Source organism: Plectropomus leopardus, chromosome 23 (genome assembly GCF_026936395.1).
Source record: "Plectropomus leopardus strain MGB_pleo_1.0 chromosome 23, ASM2693639v1, whole genome shotgun sequence".
NCBI classification, from domain to species: Eukaryota; Metazoa; Chordata; class Actinopteri; order Perciformes; family Serranidae; genus Plectropomus; species Plectropomus leopardus.
The window spans coordinates 21,565,544-21,591,500 of record NC_142198.1 but is presented as its reverse complement, the minus strand read 5'-3'; the positions used below and the strand labels follow the sequence as shown (position 1 = coordinate 21,591,500).

The 25,957-nt window shown below is 37.4% G+C and overlaps 1 long non-coding RNA gene across 1 annotated transcript; it reads right to left on the bottom strand.

Moving 5' to 3' along the window:
* Positions 1-2,624: 2,624 nt before the first annotated feature.
* LOC148185735 (uncharacterized) lies at positions 2,625-25,625 on the bottom strand. The gene is made up of 3 exons (XR_015775610.1): positions 25,486-25,625; positions 12,356-12,450; positions 2,625-3,007 (listed from the first exon to the last, which is right to left on the bottom strand). It is a non-coding gene; the product is annotated as an uncharacterized LOC148185735 (long non-coding RNA).
* Positions 25,626-25,957: the final 332 nt, after the last annotated feature.

Sequence of the window (25,957 nt, the reverse complement as noted above, 5' to 3'; positions counted from 1 at the left end):
ACGAGCTGCTTGAGACGCTAACGGGAAGTTTTTATTTTTCTTATCTTTTTTTTTTTTTGCCCGCGCTCTGTGTGTGTGTGTGCACGCGCCCGTGAGTGAATGTGTGTGTCCAGTCGTGGCTCACATGCGAGCTCTGGTGGCGAGACGGACGCATGTTCCTCACGCACTGACCGCTGATCAGTGTGGAGATGTGCAGGGGCGTCTACAGGGTTTGAGGACTCTGGGGGTTCAGGGGGGTCCAGGTGGATCCTTGTTTTTTTTGTTTTTTTTTAATGATTTTTTTTACTTTAGATATGAATTGTGATGTTAAAAATATCAGTAGTTGTTAGTAATTATTACTGAGCAGAAACAGATTATTTTACAAATGCTATTACTAAAATTTATTGACTATAGTTATAGAAATAGTTTGTATTTTTGTTAAAGGTGGTGGAATCTAACTAAGGACATCTGGTCAAGTATAAGAATGGACAGATTATTAGATCCAGGGCTTTTTATCATTATAAGGGACTGTCCGTTATTTATGAGAAAGTAAGGGGGGTGCCAAAAAAGGGGGAGACATGGCAAATCACTGGGGAAGGGGAGGGGCATCCACATTTAACGGCTGTATCTTGTTTTGTTTTTTTACCACCGATTTTTAAGGACAGTGCCTTAAAAAAAAAATTAAAATGGTTTTTTTTTCATTTGTGTCATTTTTTACCTTTTTTGGTAGTTTTTATTTTCCTTTAAAATTGTTGGGATTTTTTTTTTTTTTTTTTTAGATTTTTAAAATATTTTTCCTTTTTAAAAAAAATAACCTTTTGGGGGGGGTTCTCTTTTTTAGTGATTTTTGTTTCTTTAAAAATTTGGTGTAAAAGAAACTTGTAAAAAAAATCTTCCCATTATTATCATTATTTTTTAAAAACTTTTTTTCTGTGATTTTTTTTTTTTTTTACTTTTTTGGCAGTCTTTATAGATAACATACATTAAAACTGTAAACTGTAAAAACAGAAATTATAATTGGATTTTGAAATTTCGAACAACCCTTTAACACATGATGTGGTGTTTTCCTCGAGTCACTCAGGGAAAAAAATATTAGAAGCTTTGGGGATCAAAGAATAACAACCCCACCCCCACCCCTCTGATAAATAAGGAACAGTCCCTTAAAAAGGAAGGAAGTGAGTGGGAAGTAAAGTGAGGAAAGAGAAGAGGAAAAAATGGATTGGTGGAAAGGACACGGGAATTTTGGAAGGATGGATGAAAAGAGGATGAGGGAAAGAAAAAAAATCCAAATAACACTCAGTGATAATTTATATCACAAAAGAAGAAGAAGCAGAAAAAAAGGGATTAAAAGAGAAAAAACTATAAAAGAATAAGAAAGAAGATCATCATGTAGCACCAGAGAGAATTAATTATGTGTGTGTGTGTGTGTGTGTGTGTGTGTGTGTGTGTGTGTTTAAGCAGTGAAATGGGATTGAGCGGTGTGGATTACAGACAGACGGGGTTTTATAATCCCGTGTAATCTCATTATACACTGAGAAACCCTGACTGAATGAAAGAGAGGAAAAAAGTGACATTCACACGGAGTGAAAAAAAAAGATGATGAGACGAGAAAGAAAACGTTATTTTAAAAAAGCAAATAATTTAAATCTGTGTAAAAATCTAGGGACACAACATGTCACAAACATGTCCGATATGCTTTTGCTCCATTTAAATGAATGAAATTCAATATTTGTAACAATGAAATCAGTTTTCTTCCACAACTCCAGTCTGTCACACAGCCGAAAAAATGTGCTATTAACCAACCAGAATTATTCATCTATAGCATTTTCTGCTTTTCAGGACACCATCAATGTCATTATTTTATTTTATCTTATTTTTTAATTGAACTATTTTTTCTCTTTTTAATATAATATCCTAATCATTATTTTAGCCTTTTTTTTTTCTTTTTTCGGGGGGTTGTTTTGTAATACCCTGAGCCTTGTGTTGTTAAAATAATAAATAAGTAAAAAAGTCAATATTAACTCTTCAGATACTTTGTTTTCATACAAGTGTTTGACTAAATGTGCTTAACTACATAGGTTTCTGGAATTTAGGACTTTTTTTAGGATGTTTCTGGGATTTTAGGACATTTCTGGGACTTTTAGGACATTTCTAAGATTTTCGGAGGTTTCCAGGATTTCGGGATGTTTCTACAGGATTTTAGGACATTAGGGTCTCTGTTGGGGGATGTGGTGGATCCTCCACTGGCACTTTTTTTGATCAACAAGCTCAAAATTGATCACGCAGGAAAGCTGTGTCTTCTGTTTGTCGTTCACCGAGCAGAAAATATGAAGAAGACAAACAAGAATTTAAGAGAAAAAGTAGAAATACACGAGTGAAGGAGGAACGAGGGTCAAGGAGGAAAGGTGGGACGCTGAATAAGAAATAAAAAGGTGAAACAAAGTAAGAAAGAACAGAGAGATGACGAGAGTCAGAGACACGAGGGCAATAATTTGTCTCTCAGGACTAATAATGATCAGACTGAAGCTGGACTCAGAGAGAGAGACAGAGCCGGAGACAGAGAGAGATGAGGTCTTAGCGGAGGTGAATATCTCTCTGCGGGGTTATAATGACCGATATGAACTTGGACTTTGGGATGTGGAGAGTCGAGGAAGAGGAAAAAGAGGATATGTGAGGAGAGGAGGAAGAGCAGGGAGATGGAAGACGAGGTGACAAGAGAGAGAGAGAGGACAAAAGTGGAAAAACTTGTCTGCAAAATGCTCGTCATCCCCCCGAGAGAGACAGCGAGGGAGAGCGAGAGAGCAAGAGTCCGATGCTTCGACTAAAGGCCCGTTTTCTGTTTCTCAGCCCATTAAATGACTCGTCCTGCTGCATGTCATATTTTTGTGATGGGGCAGTTTTTCTCTGCAGAGTTAAAGAAGACGCCTACCGTCACCTGCGTGGATGATGTCACACCACTCCCGGCCAATCAGCAGCAGGTTTCACCATGTTTGGGAGGCGGACAGCTCACACTCGTCGTCGATGAGTCCTGGGAACAAAACATGGTGCAGATTAATTACACGTCGTTGTTGATTCAGACAAAATGTTTAAAATTCTAGAAACATGCTGAAATCCAAAAGACGCCCTAAAATCCATAAGAACCTGGAAACGTTCTTAAATCTGAGAAACATCCTGGAATCGAAGAAATGTCCTAAAATCATAGAAACATCCTAAAATTCTAGAAATGTGCTGAAATCCGAGAAAAGTCCTCAGATCCTGGAATCGTCCTAAAATCTGAGAAATGTCCTAAATTTCTAGAGATGTCCAAAATCCTATTAACTTGCTGAATCCTGGAAACGTCCTAAAATCCTAGAAACATCTTAAGATCCTGAAATGTCCTAGAATTTGAGAAATGTCCTAGAATCCTATTAACTTGCTAAAATCCTAGAAATGTCCTAAAATCCTACAAATGTGCTGAAATCTAAGAAACGTCCTAAAATCCTAGAAACATCTTGAGATCCTGAAATGTCCTAATATCTGAGAAATGTCCTAAAAACTGAGAAACATCCTAAAATCCAAGAGATGTCCTAGAATCCTGTCAACTTGCTGAAATCCTAGAAATGTCGTAAAATCCTAGAAATGTCCTAAGATCCTCAAAATGCCCTAAAATCCTAGAAATGTCCTAAAATCCGAGGAATGTTCTAAAATCTGAGAAATGTCCTACAAACTGAGAAACATCCTAAAATCCAAGAGATGTCCTAGAATCCTATCAACTCGCTGAAATCCTAGAAATGTCCTAAAACCCTAGAAATGTACTACAGTCTGAGAAACGTCCTAAAATCCTAGAATTGTCCTAAAATCCTAGAATTGTCCTAAAATCTGGGGAATGTTCTAAAATCTGAGAAATGTCCTAAAATCCTTGCAATATCTTAAAATCGTACAAATTATCAGGCAATGTTTCAACCTGACACCCTCCATTGGCGTATCATGCAGACGCGGCACGTACCGTCTGGCCGTCCGCCAGCATGTCGTAACACCGTGATCACGTCTGTCTGTCCTACAGCGTCCAGCAGCGTATCACGTGGACATAAAAGGTGGCTTTAAGTATATATAAAATTAGCATTTCATTGGTAAATGTTTGAATCATACTGGTGAAGAAAAGCTTGCTTATCTGGATTTTGGAAAGTGCAGGAAGGTTACAGCAGCTGTTCAGTGTTTTAATGAAAACTTTATAATGTTCAAACCTCTTTCTCCTCTGTTTTCTCTCTTTATTGCTCTTTCACTTCTGAAAGCCACGTGAACGGCAGCGGGGAGGGAAATAATGTCATTTGTGGGTGCAGCGAGGCTCTCCGGGCGGCTGCAGGATGTACAGTGTCAGTTGACAATGATGTATGTTGGAGGAAAGTTACCTGCACTTCAGCTGAACTAAAGACGACGACAGTAAAGTTTAATGTTGATTACAAACTTACGGAGCAGGTTTTTCTGCAGCTGAATGAATGAAGCTACAATACCAAAACAACCAAATTACATGAATCTAAACAACAGAATAAATAAAAAACTCCAGTTGCTCCTTCTGTTAATGTTCTACATTGGAAATTGAAGCTTCATGACAAAAGTGACATAAATATAGTAATTTAAATTCAGGTAAAACACCTTTAATATGTAACCTGGACACTCTGACGCCTACAGACTCTTGGTGCATTTTAAGTTTTTTTTAAATAATTTTGGCTGCTATTTCCACCAGGTGACCTGTCACAATCAATGTAGCTGCTGATCACTGAAATATCCCAGACTGTGATATAAAGAAAATCTACTTTGCATGTAGTATATTGAAAATAATCCAATTTTTGTGTTGACAAAAAAATTGGCATTTAACAGGTTAAAATTTAGAAAATGAATGAATATTTGATATTTATGATTAAGACTGATGTTGGTTAAAAATAAACTCAGTGAAAGTAAAAATAATAATAATGTATAAAAATCAGCGTTGCTGCTATATCATCATATATCATTAACATATCACAGGTTGTGATAATAAAAAAAAATTAAAAATCTACTTTACATGTAGTATTTTGAAAATAACTTTCAAATAAATGCTCTGAAAATGAATTAAAATATTTCATATTTATGATTAGGACTGATGTCGGTTAAAAAAAATAAATTCAATGAAAGTAGGAAATAATATTAATATTTAATATTTCTTAAAGCTTGATTTTGAAAAGAGCACTGTGCGTGTTTGTTATATTAAAAAGTTTCCTAAAGGGTTAAAAAACATGAGCTTTTCAGCAGTTTTAAGCTGGACGTCTGAACGTCTTTGACTCTTTGCAGCTGCAAATCACCAAATCAATGAGAAGTAAAGAGGAGAGAAAAGAGAAATAAAAACCCAAGACAAGGAGAGGAGGGAAATAGTAAAAACTAAATAAAGAGAGGAATCGATTCATAGCAGAAAGAGAGTAAAAAGAAAAGGAATATAAAAGGAAAGAAAGAGGGAGAATATTTGAGACGGCGGCGCTGGGTGACATTGGTCTGCCGGCTTTTTATAATTTTCCTTTTTTAATTTCACTTTGGGACGAAAACATGAATGAGAAAAGAGCCGCGGGCTGTGTGAGTCTCTTCAAACTCTTGTCACACACACAAACACCTCAGTTCTTGTCCAAAGTGTTTTCTGCAAACATCACACACACACACACACACACACACACACACACACACACACACACACACACACACACTGCTGCTGTATCTGAGCCATCACTAGAGGCCATCAGGATTTATTTAGCTTTTATTTATACAAGCTTAAAGTCAAACCATCCATCTCACACACAATAGCCCCCAGCTTTCATTACAGTGTGTGTGTGTGTGTGTGTGTGTGTGTGTGTGTGTGTGTGTGTGCGCAGCAGATGACATTGCGTGCATGTAAGCAAGTTTGTGATGATATACAGTAATTCAGAGGTGACACGTGTGTGTGTGTGTGTGTGTGTGTGTGTGTGTGTGTGTGTGTCTGTGAGCGTGTGTGTGTGTGTGTGCGTGTGTGTGTGCCCATCTTTTCCCATCATCCTCGGCACCTCCAAGCGATGATGTTGACGACGGCGGCTCAAGTTGTGTTCTTTAATAATCTAATTCAACAACACAATTACCAAGTGTCAAACTGCAGAGCGAGCGTCTCTGGGCCGGACGGAGTGACAGCGACGCTTCGTTTCCACACACGGAGCATTTTTGTTTTTTTTCTTTTTTTTTTAATAATCAGCAGCTAAATTACGACTCAATGGACACAACAAATATTCAATAAAAATCTCCCCTTGTTTTACGCTTAAATGGGTGGAAAGTGGTTTTGTCGATAGCGATGATGACATGTTGAATATTCAGAGAGTGCAATATTACTCGATAACTGCACTGCTTTATCTTTTTTATTTTATTTTATTTTTATATGGCAGACACCTCTATTTCTGATTTTTTCTGAGGATTTATTTCACCTCAAACACTACTGAAGTCCTAAAATCCAAAAATTACCCTTGAGTCCAAGAACTGTTCTAAAATCCTCAGTTAACGTGCTAAAATCTGAAAAATGTCCTGAGATCTTAGAAACGCCCAAAACTCCTTAAAACATCCTAAAGTCTGAGAAATGTCATAAAATCCTCAAAACATCCTAGTCTAGTTAAAAGTGCTAAAATCAAAGAAATGTTCTAAAACTGAAAAACGTCCTAAGATCCTAGAAATGCTCTGAAATCCAAGAAACATCCTAAAGTCTGAGATATGTCATAAAATCCTAAAAACATCCTAAAATTCTACTTAAAAGTGCTAAAATCCAAGAAATGTTCTAAATCTGAAAAAAGTTCTAAGATCGTAAACATCCTAAAATCTGAGAAATGTTCTAAAAATCTGAAAAATGTTATCAATCCTAGAAACGTCCTAAAATCCAAATTAAATATGCTAAAATCCATTAAACGTCCTAAAATCCAATAAACGTCCTAAAATCCGCAAAATGTCCAAAGGTTCAAGAAATGTCCAAGAATCCTAGTTAAACGTGCTAAAATCGGAAAAAGGTTTGAAAATCTAAAAAATGTCCCTTGATCCTGTAAATATCCTATAATCCTAGAAATGTCCTAAAATCCTTGTTGTACATGCTAAGAAAAAAAAGTTCAAAAATCTAAAAAAAGTACTTTGATCCTGTAGATGTCCTAAAACACCAGAAACATCCTAAAATCCTACAAAAGTCCTAAAATCCGAGAAAAGTCCTGAAATCCGAGAAATGTCCTAAAATCTAGGAAATGTCCTACAATTCGAGAAACTTCCTAAAATCCAAGAAATGTCCTACAATCCGATAAATGTCCTTAAGTCCAAGAAATGTCCTAAAATCCTAGTTAAACATGTTAAAATCCTAGAAATGTTCTAAATCCCAAAAGTGTCTTGAAGTCCTTGAGGTGTCCTAAAATCGAATTAAAGTCCTAAAATCAAAGAAATATCCTAAAATCCCAAAAAACAGGTTTAGTACCTGTGACCTGAAACTGCTTTTCACTGATTTATATTGACTTTGAAGATATTTGTTTCACAAAAAAAATTTAAACAATATGAATTCATATTAGGACTGAAATAAATGTACCTAGACTTGTCCATTTGTCCATGTCTTTCTGTCTGTGGTTTCTTTCTGAGTTTTTGGGTTGTTTTTTTTAGGAATCAGCATCAAAGTTTCGGATCAGAAATAAACCTTGGGACGGAGAAGGGACGGACATTTAGTGCTATAAAAAATGTTCTCGGGCCACATTGAGTCTGGTGTAATAAAGACGGAGCTCATTCCCGTTCCTCTTTCTCTCTGTCCCCATCTCTCTCTCTTTTTCCCCTCCGTCCCCCTCTCTGTCCTCCACCTCTCCTTCCCTCTCTGCCCTTCATCCCCCCTTCTCTTTATCACTCCGCTCATAAAACCTGCTCATCCAGAAAGAACAGACGAGGGGAGGATGGGGGAGAAAGGGAGACAGAGGGGAGGAAGAGAGAAATGAATGAGGGATAAAGACAAGGGGAGAGGAGAGAGGCGGAGGGATGGAGACACGCAGGCGAAGACATAAGGGCACGGCAGTATTTGTGATGGTCAAATTTAAGGCTCGAATCAATTAATTTAAATGAAATTGGCACGATTAGCCAATTTCTCGCAGTTTTGTGTTGAATCCAACTTCTGTGAACTTTGACACGCGAATTAGCGCCGCTGGCTGATCTGAAACCGTCCCGCCGACCTCTGAAAGACAGAGAGTCTTAATTTCAGGAATTATTTTAACTGTGTCGCACCGTTTTAATTTCATATAATCTGCTTAGCTCGAGTTAAAATTACTAGAGAGAGACGTCGAGTCTGCGGGACGACTGTGAGGCCGATTCCCAGCCTGCTTCGCTCAGGGGCCACATCTTCAAAATGACTGGAGGCCAGGGGCCAGTCACAGCAGCCCCATACATGCTTCTGTGATTTTAGGACATTTCTGGGACTATAGGACGTTCTTCGCCTTTAAGGACATTTTTCAGATTTTAGGACATTCTAGGATTTTTTTAGGACTTTTACAGATTTTAGGACATTTCTAGGATTGTATGGCATTCTAGAATTTTCAAAGACTTTTTCAGATTTTAGGATGTTTCTAAGATTTTTTAAAGATTTCTTCTTTATTTCAGGATGTTTCCAGGATTTTAAAACATTTCTAGGATTTTATAACTTTCTAGAATTTTTCAAGACTTTTCTCAGATTTTCAGGACATTTCTAGGATTTTTAAAGACTTTTTTTCGGATTTAAGGTCGTTACTAGGATTTTAGGACATTCCTCGGATTTTAGGATGTTTCTTGGATTTAACCCCATTTCTAGGATTTTAGGACATTTCTAGGATTTCAGGATGCTTCTCTGATTTTAGGACATTTCTAGAATTTTAGTACATTTCTTGAATTTTTGGACATTTATCAGATTTTGATGCTGTTTTATGCACTCTGGCACCTTATACTTAAAGTACAAAACCACTTGTGAATCACTTTATCTGGATTGTGAATAAGAAAACGAATGCGGGCCCCTGTCAGGGGCCAGATCTGGCTACTGTAACTTGGCAGGATAGCACCACCATGTTTTTCATTAGTTAACAGGCTGATAACTCAGCGGTTACAGCAGATCAGCAGGTAACCTGCAAGTAAACCACGAATTTCACGAGTTTGGACAAGCGAGTTTGATGGTGCCACTTTTTTTGGCCTGACTGGGCACTAAGGAGCGAGAGACAGAAAGAGAGACATAAAAAGAGAGATTACGAGAGAGAGAGAGAGAGAGAGCAGGTCTCAAGGTGACGAGTCATTGTCCTAATTCCTCTTTTAAAACAGCTAAAGAGGCCAAAATCACAACTCTCTCTCTACGTCTCTCTCATCATCTCTTTCTCTCCTCTTTATTCCTGCCATCTTCACTAAAAGGCCTAAAAACATCCCCCGTCTCCCTCTTCCTCCCCCTCCCTCTCTACCCCATTTTTATTATATTTAACTCGTTCTCTTTTAGCATTTACATCCCTTCATCCTGGTGCTCCCCTCTCCCTCTCTGTTCCTGTCGTCTTTGCCAGCAGCGATGTCTTCAAACTCTGATTGATGATGGTTGCCGTCGGTTACCGTTGTGTCCTGCTTTCTGTTTTTACCAAAATACTCTTTCTCTTTCTTTCTCTCTTCCCTCTCTTTCCTCCCTCTCTCTCTCCATCCTCTTAAAACTTTTTCAACTTTAAAAAAAAAAACAACAAAAAAAACTGCTGATGTGAAAGTCAACTCCCCCCTGCTGGGTCGCAAGTGTGTGTGTGTGTGTGTGTGTGTGTGTGTGTGTGTGTGTGTGTGTGTGTCCAAAGTAATGCAAGGACTTTTCCTTTGCGCACAACAAATACTAAAATAACAATATACGGAATAAATGTCGATAATGTTACAGATATTTTATGTTTTATCAGTTCTTTGGATAGGCCGTCAATAAATGTATTTTATATATTTAAGATTTTATGTAAACGTCAATATCCTAAAATATATCATTTGAATATTTTTTTTTACAATTTTGGATAATATTACCAACTTTTATGTCCTCACTATAATCTAAATTTCGGACTCAGACTGTTTGAATGTAATTCATGTTTTTTATTCATATTAAGTATAAAACAGAAAAAATACATGAATAAATATATAAATAAATAAGGAGGTTAGACCCTACCACCTATATAGACACAGAAATATATTTAAAAACATATACTTATATAAGAAAATTAAGACTCACAGGTGTATCTGTGGTATATTTTAGTTACAACTTTATTTATATTTTTCTGCATTTGTTCATGTGTTTCCCAATTATTTCAGCAAGTATTTATCATTTATCAGTTTATTTCCATATTAATTTCAACATTTATTTATTCCAATATTTATTTTTATATTTTATATTTGTTAATTTTATTTATCTATTTTTTTACTTTATTGATACTTAAGTCACATTTCATCCTTCATATCCAGACCACTGCATCCAAATAAATCAACTTGCGCAAATAATTTTTACATTATTTTCTTTGATAAATTTAGGTTGAACATTAAATTAGCTGCTCCTGTAACTGCTATCGCACATCTCTCGTTTCTGATTGGTTAAAGCCAAACAACAACAGTTCGTTAACAGAAATCGACGAAATACAAAAATGATAAACTACTTTTTCTAAGACTATTTTAGTGTGTAAAATGTCTGTTTCAATCCAATTATTGTCCTTCTTTTAGATAGATAGACAAATGTAAATAGATAGATAGATAGATAGATAGATAGATAGATAGATAGATAGATAGATAGATGATAGATAGATAGATAGATAGATAGATGGATAGATAGATAGATGGATAGATAGATAGATGGATAGATAGATAGATAGATAGATGATAGATAGATAGATAGATAGATGATAGATAGATAGATAGATAGATAGATAGATAGATAGATAGATGGATAGATAGATAGATAGATGGATAGATAGTGTGGTTGGTTCATTAATGGGGAGCTTTATTGAATGTGTTTTTTAATGTTTATTTCATTATTAACATATAATCAGTACCATCAATCACTGTGACAGCCACCTATTGTCAGCCTGGCTGTCACACCGCGCCGCCGTGTGTGTGTGTGTGTGTGTGTGTGTGTGTGTGTGTGTGTGTGTGTTTGTGGCAGAGAGAGAGACATAAATAAAGACAGAGAGAAGGAGAGAGAGAGGGGGAGGCGGTGGGTGTGTATTTGACGCAATTTCAACAAGGTGTGTAAAATCAATAGCCCTCGTCTTAAGGCGAAGGACAGCGGGAGCAGCTCAAGGAGACGAGGGAAGGGAGGATGAAAGGAAGGAAGGAGCGAAAGAAGAACTGAACTGGAAAAAACAACAACAAAAAAACATGATATAAAGTAAGCACAGAGAAGATTTAAGAATTAAATTTAAATTCAGCTTCATCACTTTATGGTACAAATGCAAACAAAGTAAAGGTCAAAGGTCATAAAGAGGGTTTAGCTGCCACACTAACAAATAAGATAAAAAGTATTTTTGTACTTAAAAAAAGTAGCAACATTGCAGTTAAGTTTATTTCTGCGCAAATATCGACCTCCGCACAAATATAGGACCTCCATGTCTGCATATTACGCTCTAGGTATCCCTCTGCGTATTTTGTATAATTTTTGTTTGAAATAATTGCCAGAATATTTTTCAGTCATAATTTTTCTGTAATCTCATTTTGTATTTTAAAAAAATAATCGTATCGTGAACCTAGTATCAGGAATCATCAAATCGCGAATTGTATTGAATCGTGAATCATATTGGATCTATCTAAATGTATCGAAACATATCGAATCGTGAGTTGAGTTAATCAGTGCATCCCTATTCTCAGATGAGAACGCGGTCGGACAGAACCAGTGGCGTTATCATCATACGCTGGCGGGCGCGTCCACATGCAACGGGCACTTAAGAACACGGCCAGACAGAACCGGTTGAATGCACATAAAACGCTGCTGATAACCACATAATAAAATCCTAAAATCAGAGAAATATCCTTAAATTCGGGAAGCATATATGGGGCTGCTGCGACTGGCCCCTGACCTCCTGTCATTTTGTATGAGTGGCCCCTGAGCAAAGAAAGTTGAGGCTCCCTGCTGCTGTAAAGTCGACACATTAATCTGTGATTCAGGTAAAAACACACCTCGTCTGCAGTGTCGCTGGTTCAAATCTCGGCTGGAAAAACAAATCAAAAGCACAGTATTTGATGGGAAACCGTCTGAAGAAACTACTATTGAAATACTCTTGAGCAAAGCGCCGGACCCCCTCTGCCGCACAGAAACAGAGTGTTGGGAACAGAGTCAATCACGAACTGGTTAAGAAGTGAACATTAAACAAAAAAAAATCAAAATGAGAATTACCTTCAGTGGAATAAATCAAACCCAAAGCTGGTTGTTGTTGTCGGGGAGGAGGGGGGACGCTCGGGGTCCCCAGGTGGTGCTGCAGTTTTCATTTCCTAAAAAAAAATAAAAAATTAAATAAATAAAAATCAACGGGGACAGGGAAATGGCACAGGAAGAATGAAAGCATTTGGACGAGGGCTCCGTTTTTTAAATTTGACTCGGCAAAACTTTATTGATCCGAGTGCCAAGCGGAATTACGGAAACGAACCCCGGAGCTTTGAAGAGAAGTTTCACTGTCGTTATCGTAAGCCCCTATAATCCATCATATCTGGGAATCAAATTAACATATATTTACACACACACCACACACACACACACACTTAAATGCAAGCACTCACATAAATTCTCTGTCTCTTACACACACACACACACACACACACACACACACACACACACACACACACAAAATCACACCAAGAGGCCAAATCATTAGTCGTAGGTTAATTAGTGTTATAATTAATAACCCAGCAGACATGTGTATGTGTGTGTGTGTGTGTGTGTGTGTATGTGTGTGTGTGTGTGTGTGTGTGCATGTGCGGGGTGTGTGTGTAACGAGGGGTCGGGAGTTAAATCATATTAATTTCAACATTGATTAAGCAATAAAAAAGACTTTTAACTAGCGGGGGTGTATATCACTTCACCACACAGGCATCGCAATTTAAATCTATGTATTAATTAAAATGTGCGAGTGCGAGTGTGTGTGTGTGTGTGTGAGTGTGTGTGTGTGTGTGTGAGTGTGTGTGTGTGTGTGAGTGTGTTGCGGGGCTTGACGCTGAGGTTTCCGGAGCGAGGAAGGGATCAACACTCTTTAACGGAGATAAAGAGAGAGAGAGAGATTTGAAGGGGGAGTGATAGCAAAACATGGATGTAATTCAGAGAAAAAGCAGCAGAAAAACGGAGAAGAGGGGAGCGGGATCGAGGGAATGTGTGAGAGGTATAGATAAAATGAAAAAAGAAAGGGGGAGGAGGAACGAGGGGGGCAGGGAGACTGACTGCTGTGTGATTGGATAAGCGCCAGTGACTCTTTGAAATTGCGATCGCCTCAGATATGCATTTCAACGTATAGCTTAACTTTTCTCATATAGATAACAGCTTCGTTAGGCGAAAAACTTTTGCCAACTTGAAAGCCGCGGCGCTTTCAGGCTGTTTAGTGATTGATCTGCTTTGAAGGAGGGTTTTAAGGAAAGAAAAAAAAAGAGCGGCGAGGAGAAGAAGTGACGTTTTTATGGCGGTGGAACTTGGGACGGGTTCACGTGGCAACGACTCCAAGGCGCGGAGGGTTTCTCAGAGCGTGGGCCGGGACGCTACAAAGGTGGGAAATAATTGAGTCCTAACAGCATTGTTGAAGTGCTGGAGTGAGTTACTGGCTGTGTGAGGCTGCCAAGGCTTCCCCCAAGACCCTGCAAGGCCTCGGCGAAGGTGAGCTCAATAAAACACTGCAGGCTGGAAGGTTAAAACCTGCAGCAGGTGAGTCTTATCAGCGAGGATCACAAAGTAAGGCTGCGGCAAGGAACGGCATCCCATCATGCCAAAGAAAATGTCCCTTCAGCTGATTTTAGTCCTAAGAAAAGTGGTGAATTTTCTAATTCACATTAAGAAGTGGTTCACACTGGGAATTGTTTTTGTACTTTCAGAATACATAAAGTGCCAGACTGCATAAAACAGCATCAAAACAGAGCTTGTTTATAAAAACAAACAAAAAAAGTGTGGAGGACGCCCTCCGATAGAGGTCCTAGTTATTACCCTAATGTCCTAAAATTCTACAAACATCTTTAAAGCCTTAAAATGTCCCGAAATCCTGAAACTGTCCTAAAATCCTAGAAACATTCTTAAATCCTAAAAATGTCCACAAACCCGAGAAACGTGTTAAAATCTCAGAAATGTCCTAAAATCCTAATAACGTCTTTAAAGCCTTGAAATGTCCTAAAGTCTGAGAAATATCCTAAAATCCTGACACTGTCGTAAAATCCTAGAAATGTCCCGCAATCAGGGACACATCCTATAATCCTAAAACAATCCTTAAACAGAAGCATCCTAAATTCCTTGAAACATCCTTAAATCCTAAAACCTAAACATCTTAAAATCAGAAACTGTCTTAAGTCCTACTAACATCCTAAAACCCTAGAAATGTCCAAAAATGTGAGAAATGTCCTTAAAACTTTCCAAAGCTTTCTCCAGCCCACCTTTTGTAACTAAAAGTACAAAAACGATTCCCGGTGTGAACGGTTGGGGTGCCACCTGGCACCCTGCTGGGGACTGCAGGTTGAATATGACCAGTTTAAAGGTAAAAATAAACCATTCCATACCAAGACTACCGGTATCTCAAGTTTAAGTTTGGCATTTGAACTGTCGCCACATTTTAATATTTGGAGCCAGAATTGACCATATTTGGACAAGAGGGCGGAGCTCTGGAGGAGCAAGGGGTTAACTACAGCACGACCGTACCTTTGAAATAAAATAAAACACACGTCCTCACTGCACAAGAAACACAAGTCAGGTTTAAACACACATAAACACTTTGCAGATCTCTCTCTCTCTCTCTCTCACACACACACACACACACACACACCACACACACACACACACACACACACACACACACAGAGTCACCGCAGGGTGTTTGAGGGAAAAATTATGAGAAGATCAATCATCAGCTGTCAACAGTGGCTAATAGAGTATGAGAACAACATATTAACTATACTGGTTAGATTAACACGCACTCACTTACACACACACACACACACACACACACACACACACACACACACACACACAGAGTTAAGTATTGATCAGTTTCACAGCTGATTAGTTTAACAGTCAAAACTTGTGCAAAAAACACTTTTTTACTCCATTAACGCTTAAACATCACATACTGGGAAACGTATAAACTAACTGCGTCATTATCAATAAAAGTGTTTGATACGATCTGTATTTCTCTGTTTTTTTTTGGCTGTGTGTCTTTGCGGGTAAACAGGTTGATCTCCACGGAGAGAAACTGGCACCGCGGCCGTGTTTCCTCCTTAAATCTGCCAGAAGAAAAAGAAACATTTGATTTTCGGGGGTTTTCACTCTCCTTCTCGTGTGTTGTGAGTTTGACTGAAAGCTTGAATTTCACCTGGAAGAATGTGAACTCTGATAACGCAAAAGCCCAAAAACGATGGGTCTGAACTGATCACGGAGTATTTCACTTCATCTGTAATGACACCAAAGACCAGTCAAGATTTCGAACTGACAAAATATACAGCGAGTAAGAAAAAAAATCCTTCAAATGACAACAAAATACAGCTCGTACCGGTTTGTCATATCAGCAGAAATCAGCATGTTGGCCGATACCGACGTTTGTGCCAAATTTGAGGAAACTCTCATCAAGATCATCTATGGATCAACGTTAATTTTGTTGATGAAAATTATTCGACTTTTTTTTCAAAATGAAAAGATTTCTGTGACATGTATTGGCCTAACTCGATAAGTTTAAACAGAAAAAAACATCTTGAGTAAAACGTCAAGAGATTTCATCAACTAAAAGTATGAAGAATAAAAATGAATAAAATGTGACTGAAACTAATAAAAAATGTTCGTCCCAAGACTAAATCTAAATTGCTGCCAAAATCAACACTAACTCAGATTTTGCATTCACAAAAATGAGATGGATGCAAGGTCACAGTGACCTTGACCTTTGACCACCAAATTCTGTGTTCATTGTTTAGTCCAAGTGGACGTTTGTGTCAAATTTGAAGAAAATCCCTCAAGGCATCTTCAGATATTACATTGACAAAAAAGAGACTAATGCAAGGTCTCAGTGACCTTGACCTTTGAGCTATGACCACCAAATTCTAATCAGTTCATTCTTGAGTCTAGGTGGACGTTTGTGCCAAATTTGAAGAAATTCCCTCAAGATGTTGTCGAGATATTGTGTTCATGGGAATTTAACGGTTGCAAGGTCACAGTGAGAAATTTTATTTTGTCTTCTAAACAGACAGTTTAAATTTTACAGTTTAAAAAATGATGTTTTTATCTGTAAATTTTACAGGTTTTTCTGTCAAGTTGTTTACATCTTCACTGTGTTTTTCACAGAATTACTATCCCATAAAAGCAACAATTTTTTTTAACAAATATATTTGAATAATTTTTGTTGTTGTGTCAGAACCTGCAGAGTATTTCAAGCCCACAACACACACACACACACACACACACACACACACACACACACACACACACACATTTCTCAGTTAAAGGTGTGTGTGTGTGTGTGTGTAGCAGCATGAATGGAAAAAATCCCACAAAATAGAAAAATTAAACAGAAACACCATTATGACTCTCAAAAAGGAATCTACAGCAGCACTCCTTTCTTTGACCTCCTTTATAATCCATTACAGCAACGTTTATATGTGTGTGTGTGTGTGTGTGTGTGTGTGTGTGTGTGCGCGTGTGTGTGCATATGTGTGTGTGTGTGTGTGTGTGTGTGTGTGCGCGCTGACCTTTCCCCAGTGTTAGCCGGTCTGAGCCATCACAGGAGGTATTAATGGACTAATCACATTAAACAGAGAATCATTAATCATCTCCCCTCAGCGCTGTCACTGCCACGCAACGCCTAATCAACTCTATTGTTTACACACACACACACACACACACACACACACACACACACAGGCTGGCATAAACCTGGCACAAACACCGGTGCACACACACACTTACAGGACACAGAAAAACACACACTCAGCCATGAAATGTGCATTTTTTTGAAACAAAGACACCTCGAAATGATTCAAAAAATGAGCACATTCTTCAACTTCGATCTCTTTTTTTCCTCATATTTTTAAAATTGTTCTCACATCTTTTGTCTTTCTTTTTCCCTCCCTTTTTTCTTTTTTTGATGTCATCCCTTTTCTTTCCTCTTTATATCCACTCTTTATCTGTCCTCCCTCCTCTTCCCTCCATCACCCTCCGACTCTCCATCTTTCATCCTCTTCACTCTGTACGCTGTTTTGCTGATTCAGCAGCAGCGTCATTAAGATGCCTGGTTGGTAAAGGCGACACACACACACACACACACACACACACACACACACACACACACACAGACACTTTGCATCTTTAATAATCACACACAAAGCTGAAAGTGACACGCTGCTGAACGAAGCTAAACACCTAAAACTTCGTCTAAATTCTTACTTTAATCAAATTTCCAACCTTGTTGCTGATTGGCTGTCATATTACTGTACGTTTGTTATGTTTTTGTCAATAAATCAACAAATGTGATTCAGTTTGAGCTACAGTTTTTATCTGAATTATTTATTATAGTGCAATTTACTTTATTTTGTCTTGTCAACTGCAAACATGTAAATCTTAATTTATATATTTAGTATTTTCTTAAATAATAACTTAATTATTTATTCCTGTTTGTCACTGTAGTGCAGTGATACTCAAAGTGATAGCCTCAGTAGGGTGCCGGGTACTGGGAATAATAAAATTAAATAAAATTAAATTAAATTAAAAAATGAAATAAAAAAACTTCCTAACCCTTTAAATCCTATAAATGTCCAAAAATAAAATAAAAACTCCCCCAAACATCCTAAAATCCTAATAATGTCCTAAAATCTTACAAACATCTTTAAATCCTAGAAATGTGCTAAAATCCTAAATATGACCTTAAATTAAAAAAGAACTTCCTCAAATCCAAGAAATGTCATAAAACCCGAGAAATTTCCTAAGATCTGAAAAATGTCCAAAAATAAAAATTCCTAAAATCTTAAAAACATCTTAAAACCCTAAAAATTTCCTAAAATAAAAAACTTCCTAAAATCCTAAAACGCCTCTTAAAATCCTAGAAATGTCCTAAAATAAAATAAAAAACTTCCTAAAATCCCACAAACATCCTAAAATCCTAATAATGTCCTAAAATCTTACAAACATCTTAAAATCCTAGAAATATCCTAAAGTTCTAGAAAAGTCCTAAAATACTACAAACGTCCCTAAATCCAAGAAATGTCCTAAAATCCTAAAAACATATATATAAAAGGGCTGCAGCTGTGATTGTGGCCCCAAAATAAAACTTACAGCTTTTCTGCTGTAATGAATCCAAATCTGAGGATCTTCAGAAAGGCCACTGAAAACTGCTCGCTCTTATTAAATCATTTAAATGAGGAAATGCGACTGATAATTTCATGATAATCTCATTAAAATGAATTGTTTTCAAACACGAGAGCAGGGTCAGAGGTCACAGAGGGTGAACTCATGTGACGGACGATGGTGATGAAAATAAAACAGAAAATTTAAAGCTGTTTTTTTCACTCTAAAGTGCTGCCAGTTAACTCGGCTCATATATTCCGTCTCCTCACACTCCTCTTTTGTTTTTCCTCCGCTCGTCCAATCTGACCATCCGAGTCCTGGAAAGTGTGTAAATGATTAGACATGGAGAGAGGGAGGAACGGAGGGAAAGATCGGGGGAATTCCTTCATCGGGAACGCCAGTCGGTTGCACCTACTGACACAAATAACAAAAAGAGGAGTGAGAATAAAGAGGGAAAGATGGAAGACGAGGAAGAAGAGTGAGGAGAAGTGAAAGACAGTAAATAAAAAAAGAGAAAGCAAATGTCATATAGGAGAGAAAATTAAAGACTGAAGTTAATCAATTAAGGATATAACAAAAGGGGAAAAAAGATAAAAGATGGAAAGTTGTAATGGCAAATGTTTTAAAAATAAATAAAAAATATATTAACAGATAAAGAAACAAAAGAAAGAAAGAAATAGAAGAAATATAGAGGGACATTTTGCTTTAAAATGGTAAAAATAAAAAGAAACAAACAAAAAGACAGAAAAGAGAAAAAGGAACTAAAAATAGCGGAAAAAATAAAAATGACATTAAAAAACAAAGAATAATAAATAAATAAAATAACTAATAATAATAAAAATAACTAGAAATAAATTAAAATAGAAAAAGAGAAATATTTGTCTTGTCTCTTTTTTCGCTCAGTTTCAAGTTACACAGAAAGGCAAACTTCATAAAAATAAAATGAAAAAGAAACAACAAAACAAGAAAAATAAACAAATAATTAAATGACCAGAAAAAAGGAAAAAAAAACGGTGTCAAATATTTTTTGGAAAAAAATGAATAAATAAATTAAAAAATAAACTAATGAAATAAACACAAGAAAGACATAAAAAGAAAGAATAAATAAATAAATTTAAGGAGATTTGCAAACATTTTCAGAAAAAGACAAAAAGGCAACAATGAAACAAACCAGTGACAAAATAAGAAAGTGACAAGAAGAAACAAAAGATGAAAAGAAGAATGTCGGTGGAAAAAAGAGTGTAGAGGAGCGCAGGATGAACAGATCACAGCGAAGACGAGTAGATGAAGAGCGTCCGTGTCTTTTAGCGTCCAGCGTCTAATTTGTAAGACGAGAGAGACAGAGAGCTAACCAAGTGGAAAACACCATCTAGAAACTATGATTAAACCCTTCCACTGTAATAATGAGATCTACTCCAATCCTTTTAACACCGGCCTTCACACACACACACACGCACACACACGCACGCACACGCACACACACACACACACACACACACACACACATTTCTATCCAGGATTTTTTTAATATAAATTTAAGGTCAGACGTGTAATTTGTGTCATTTTTACTGCGTTTTAATCACTTTAAGGACTCATCCCTCGTATAGAAAGTGTGTGTGTGTGTGTGTGTGTGTGTGTGTGTGTGTGTGTGTGTGTGTGAGAGAGAGAGAGCTACATAGTTCACCAGTTAAGTTAGTGAGTGTGTGTCCAGTTTTCTACATTTTGACTTTTGCTCTTTTTAAAAAATTTTTACATCATCTCTTCTTGTCTTTTTTGTATTTTGTTTTTATTTTGCCTTCTTTAGCTTTGTTTGTGCTTTTATTTTAATAATCAGTTACTAAGAGAGTAAAAAAAAACACGAAAAAAAGGCAAAAAACAAGAAATAACCCAAACATTAGTATTTTGTTTTTAAAGTTAAAACTCATGTTTTTTTAACACCCACAAACATAATAAATTTCCCATAAACGTAATAGCTGTTGCCTACTATAAATGTCCATCTATACGATGTCCAAAAAAGACATCTATACTACAACGTCCAGAGGAGACACCTATATGACGTCCTGAAAAGATATATGACATACAAAAAAGACATGATGTCCATCTACTACTACAAAAGACACCTATATTGTGTACAGAAAAGATATCTAAACTACATCCACAGGAGACATCTATAAGACGTCCTAAAAAGACATTAATACTGTCCAGAAAAGACATCTATATGACGTAAGAAAAGACAACCATACGATGTTCAGAGGAGACATCTATATGACGTCCAGAAAAGACACCTATACAATGTAAAGAAAAGACATCTACTGTATATGATGTCCTGAAAAGACATCTTAATGACGTCCTGAAAAGACATCAATACTGTCCAGAAAAGACATCTATATGTTGTCCTGAAAAGACATCTATGCGATGTACAGAAAAGACATCAATATTGTCCAAAAAAGACATCTATACAATGTTAAGAAAAGACATCTATATGACGTCCTAAAAAGACATCTATACTACATCCAGAGGAGACATCAATATGATGTCCAGAAAAGACATCAATACTGTCCAGAAAAGACATCTATATGTTGTCCCGAAAAGACATCTGCACGATATAAAGGAAAGAAAAGACATCTATATGATGTCCTGAAAAGACATCTATGCGATGTACAGAAAAGACATCAATATTGTCCAAAAAAGACATCGATACGATGTTAAGAAAAGACATCTATATGACGTCCTAAAAAGACATCTATATGACGTCCTAAAAAGACATCTATATGACGTCCTAAAAAGACATCTATATGACGTCCTAAAAAGACATCTGTATGACGTCCTAAAAAGACATCTATATGACGTCCTAAAAAGACATCTGTATGACGTAAAGAAACACATCTACATGATGTCCAGAAAAGACATCTACATCCAGAGGAGACATCGATACGACATCCGGAAAAAGACACGTATACGATGTCCCCAAAGTACTGCTGTTACGTTTGTGGTATTATTACTTTAAAGCTTCATATTTGTAGTTTCTTACGTTTTCAGGTGTTTGGGGTTTTTTGGGGAGTTCTCGACTTTTCTGAACTCCACGTAACTTTTCTTGCTTAATTAAAGTATCTGAGTACGTCTTTTTACCGTTACGTCCTCTACAACATCCGGACCACCATTTTCTCATTTTCACCCGCTAACTGAACATAAAAATCGGCACCTTTTAATCTGTGTAATTGTCGCGGCGAAACCTCCTCAACAACGGTTTCACGCCGACTCTCATTTCCTCGCTGTGAAATGTCTTCAGTCGTCTTAACTGGCTTACAGCCGTCCTCCTCTGTTTCAAAGACAAATCCTATTTTCAGCTCTCATCAGTCAAGAACAGACACGAGGGTACGTCTCTGTTTCAATATCTCATTTAGCCACACACACACACACACACACACACACACACACACACACACACACACACTCACACACACACACTCAGCCTGTTGCCGCAGCTGCATTTGGACACAAATCCCTTTTTCTGCTTTGCCCTCTCAGACAAAACCCACTCGTCTCATTTCCTCACTCCGCCTGTTGCACAAGATAAAAGAGGACTCGGTGTGATCAAGTGCTTCGTTTATGTCCCTCTTTTCTTTTCGTTCTCTCCTTCTTCTTCCTTTTTTATCCCTCTTTTCCTTCTTCTGTCTTTCAGCTTTCCAAACTTATGCCCTGTGTGTTTGGACGGGACGGAAAACTAACCCGAAAATATCGAAGAGTGAAATATTTACTGAGTGGTTATAAGTGGACAAATATGAGATCACAGGAGGAACAAAAACAACCCGGATATAAATATGTAGAGTTTCAAAAAATTAGAATATAATATTATTATATTAAAATATTTTTTTTTCATCCTTGACAAAGATATAAAATATTTTTTCTTGAGCTTCTCAGAGTGACTTGTAAATGTTCGAAATGTTTGTCCCACGTCATGTTTTCAATGACCATCAAAAATTTGGATAATAATTTCTATTTTTACAGTTTCTGGCTGTGATACATGGTGTAATTTTGGTAATTAGTTTTTTTTTTTTTTTGGTAGAAAGCATATTTTTTTTAATATCATGAAAAAAAGAAAACACAATGAAACATTTTATGCAGGACAAAATTTTAAAAATGAAATGTTACAAGTTAGAAATAAAATTAAGTGGAAAAAAATCAACAACTATTTCTAGAGAAAAAAAATTGCCAAAAACTTTTGAGAAAAAAGAATTTTCTTTTTTTTTTTTAATTGCAAGATTTTGAGATTTTTTTTTCAGGATTTTAGGATGTCTGTTTTATTATTTTATTTTGTTTCAAGATGTCTCTATTTTAGAACATTTCTCTGAATTTAAGAGATTTCTCAAACTTTTAGAAACTTTCTAGAATTTTAGGATTCTCCAGGATTTTATTACGTTTCTAGGATTTTTGGGATGTTTCTTGGATTCTAGGACATTCATACAATTTTAGGACATTCTAGGATTTAAGCACCTTTCTAGAGATCCAAGGACATTTCTATGATTTTAAGACCTTCATCATATTTTAGGATATTTCATGAATTTTACAATATTCCCTGGATATTAGGACTTTTTGGGATTTTAGGACATTTTAGCACCTTTCTACAAATTCAAGGACCTTTCTAAATCTTAAGATGTTTCTTGGATTTTAGGAAATTTCTAAAAGTTTAGGACGTTCCTAGGATTTTGGGATATTGTCGGCTTTGCTTGGAGGTGTGTGTGTGTGTGTGTGTGTGTGTGTGTGTGCGTGTGTGTGAGCCTCTCGTGTCTGACGGCGAGCGGTGAAATAGTCTTGTAAGTGGATGTAACTGAAGCAGGTGATTAAGCATCGAGGGCTCCTCAGCGCCGCAGCAGGGACGGAGCGATGAAGAGGAGGAGGAGGGAAACGGAGGTTAAGATGAGGATAGAGAAAGAGAAGCTGACAAAGAGAAAGTCAACAAAGAAAGAAAAGTGGAAAGAAAGAAGGAGCAGTTTTTTCCCAGCAGATATGATCTCTGTCATCAGCTCTGCCTCAGTTTTCCCACATCACGTCGCTACAATCAGACCGCCATTATCTCCCATTAAGCAGCCAGGAAACACTGCGCCGCCGCTTCCTGCTTTATTTCACCTTCTAAATGTCCGTGTGACACAATCACAGATATGTTTTAAAATCAGCTCTCGGCCTAAATGACCTCAGCTCCCAAACAGCACAGGAAACGGCTCAGACGCACAAGGTCGTCCATCACTGTCACGGAAAAGATGCAATCACAACATATAAACTTTTTATCGACATTTAGAGAGAGGTTCTTTGTTTCGCTGCAGTCGCTGAACTCTCGCTGCAGTTTTTATGGCTGAAAATAAAGTTCATTGTTTTATTTTTACATTAATCAGTGATTCTTTTACTGTAAAATGTCAGAAAACGGTCGTCAGATACTCAAGCGGCTTTGTTTGGGGCCACTTCTCCAAAATGACAAAAGGCCAGGGGCCAGCTGCAATACATGTTTATAGGATTTAGGGACATTTCTAGGATTTTAGGACATTGCTAGGACTGTGGGACATTTAAACGATTTTAGGGGATTACTGGGATATGGGGACCTTTGTCGAACTTTGGGACGTTTTGACGATTTGGGGACCTTTATAGGATTTTAGGAGATTTCTAGGATATGGGGACCTTTGTCAGACTTTGGGACGTTTTGACGATTTGGGGACCTTTATAGGATTTTAGGAGATTTCTGGGATATGGGGACCTTTGTCGGACTGTTCAGATGTTTTGATGATATTGGGAGGTTTCTAGGATTTTAGGAGGTTTCTTGGATTTTAGGATATTTCTGAAATATGGGGACCTCTCTCGGACTTCAGGACGTTTTGACAATATTTGGACCTTACTAGGATTTTAGGAGGTTTCTAGGATTTTAGGATATTTCTGAAATATGGGGACCTTTTAGTATGTTGGGACAGTTTGAGGAGTTTGGGACATTTCTAGGATTTTAGGAGGTTTCAAGGTTTTCGGGAGGTTTCTAGGATTTTAGGAGGTTTCTTGGATATGGGGACCTTCCTAGGATTTTAGAACATTTTAAGGATTTTCAGATGTTTCTAGGTTTTTTGGGTGCTTCTAAGATTTTATGAAATTTCAAGAATTTAAGGATGTTGCTAGGATATTGGGAAGTTTCTTGGATTTAAGGATATTACTAGGATTTGGGGAGTTTTCTAGGATTTAGCACATTGTAGGACTTAAGGATATTTCTCAGATTTTATGAAATTTTGAGGATTTTAAGTCATGTCTGTGATTTTAGGATGTTTCTAGGGCTTTTATCACATTATAGGATTTAAAGACGTTTCTTAGATATGATGACATTCCTGTGTTTTTGTGACGTTTCTAGGATTTGAAGATTTTTTATTTCTGGGATTTTGGGACACAACACACAGCAAAATCCTTCTTTTAACAAAAAAAGACCTGAAATATTAAAGCCTGGCTCTTAATTTACCGCTGATGTCCGTTCTAACCCTCTTGTGTGGTCATGAACTTTGGGTAAGGACTTATTATGAGCAGCCAAAACAAGTTTCCTCTCTGCACTCATCTTTAGAGAAGAGGAGGGTAAAGAGGTCAGACATCTGAAAAGAGCCAGTTAACGTGGTTTTGGCATCTGATCAGGATGCCTACTTGGCACCTTTCTTCAGAGGTTTTCCTGGCACGTCCAGCTGGTAGGAAACCCCGAAGTCGACCCAGAACACAGTGGAGAGATTATATATCACTGCAGAAGAGGGAAGTCTGGACTACCTTACTCTACCTGCTGCCACTGCTGCTTTATTTATGGATGTTATTCTTTTTTTATGCAGCAAATTTCCACCATACCCTCCTTCAAACAACAAATCTGCAGACTTAAACTGAATAATTCAAACCAGATTTATATAAAAGTGTCTTTTTAAGGCAGAACCTGTCTGGACGTCTAAATTTTAAACATATCAAAGCTTTGCCAGCTCGACCTAAAACACACAAGAAGGTCAAATACCAAACATCACCTCTGGATTTGAAGTTACAGTGTCACGGCGTCTGTCACACGTGGAGAACTTTGAGCTGTGAATTTGGACGAAATCGGGACGTCAACATCTGTCGACCTCTGGAGGGAAAATCCAACATGGAAGAGTGTGTGCGTAAATCCTGGCATTTCTGCAGAATGAAGCAAAGACGAGATGCAGCGTGACGACGAGGACGGGGACTCGATGTGGAAAAAGAAAGCACACACACACACACACACACACACACACACACACACACACACACAGAGCAAGTGTGTACTGATGAAGGATATGCTGGAAAAAGCTGCACAGAACGGAGCAGGACAGGTGCAAACCATTAACCACTGTATGGAAAGTCAAATAGCAGCATTCAGTGTGTGTGTGTGTGTGTGTGTGTGTGTGTGTGTGTGTGTGTGTGTGTGTGTGTGTGTGTGAGGACGACAATCACAGCAAACCATTTAAAGTCACCACCAGT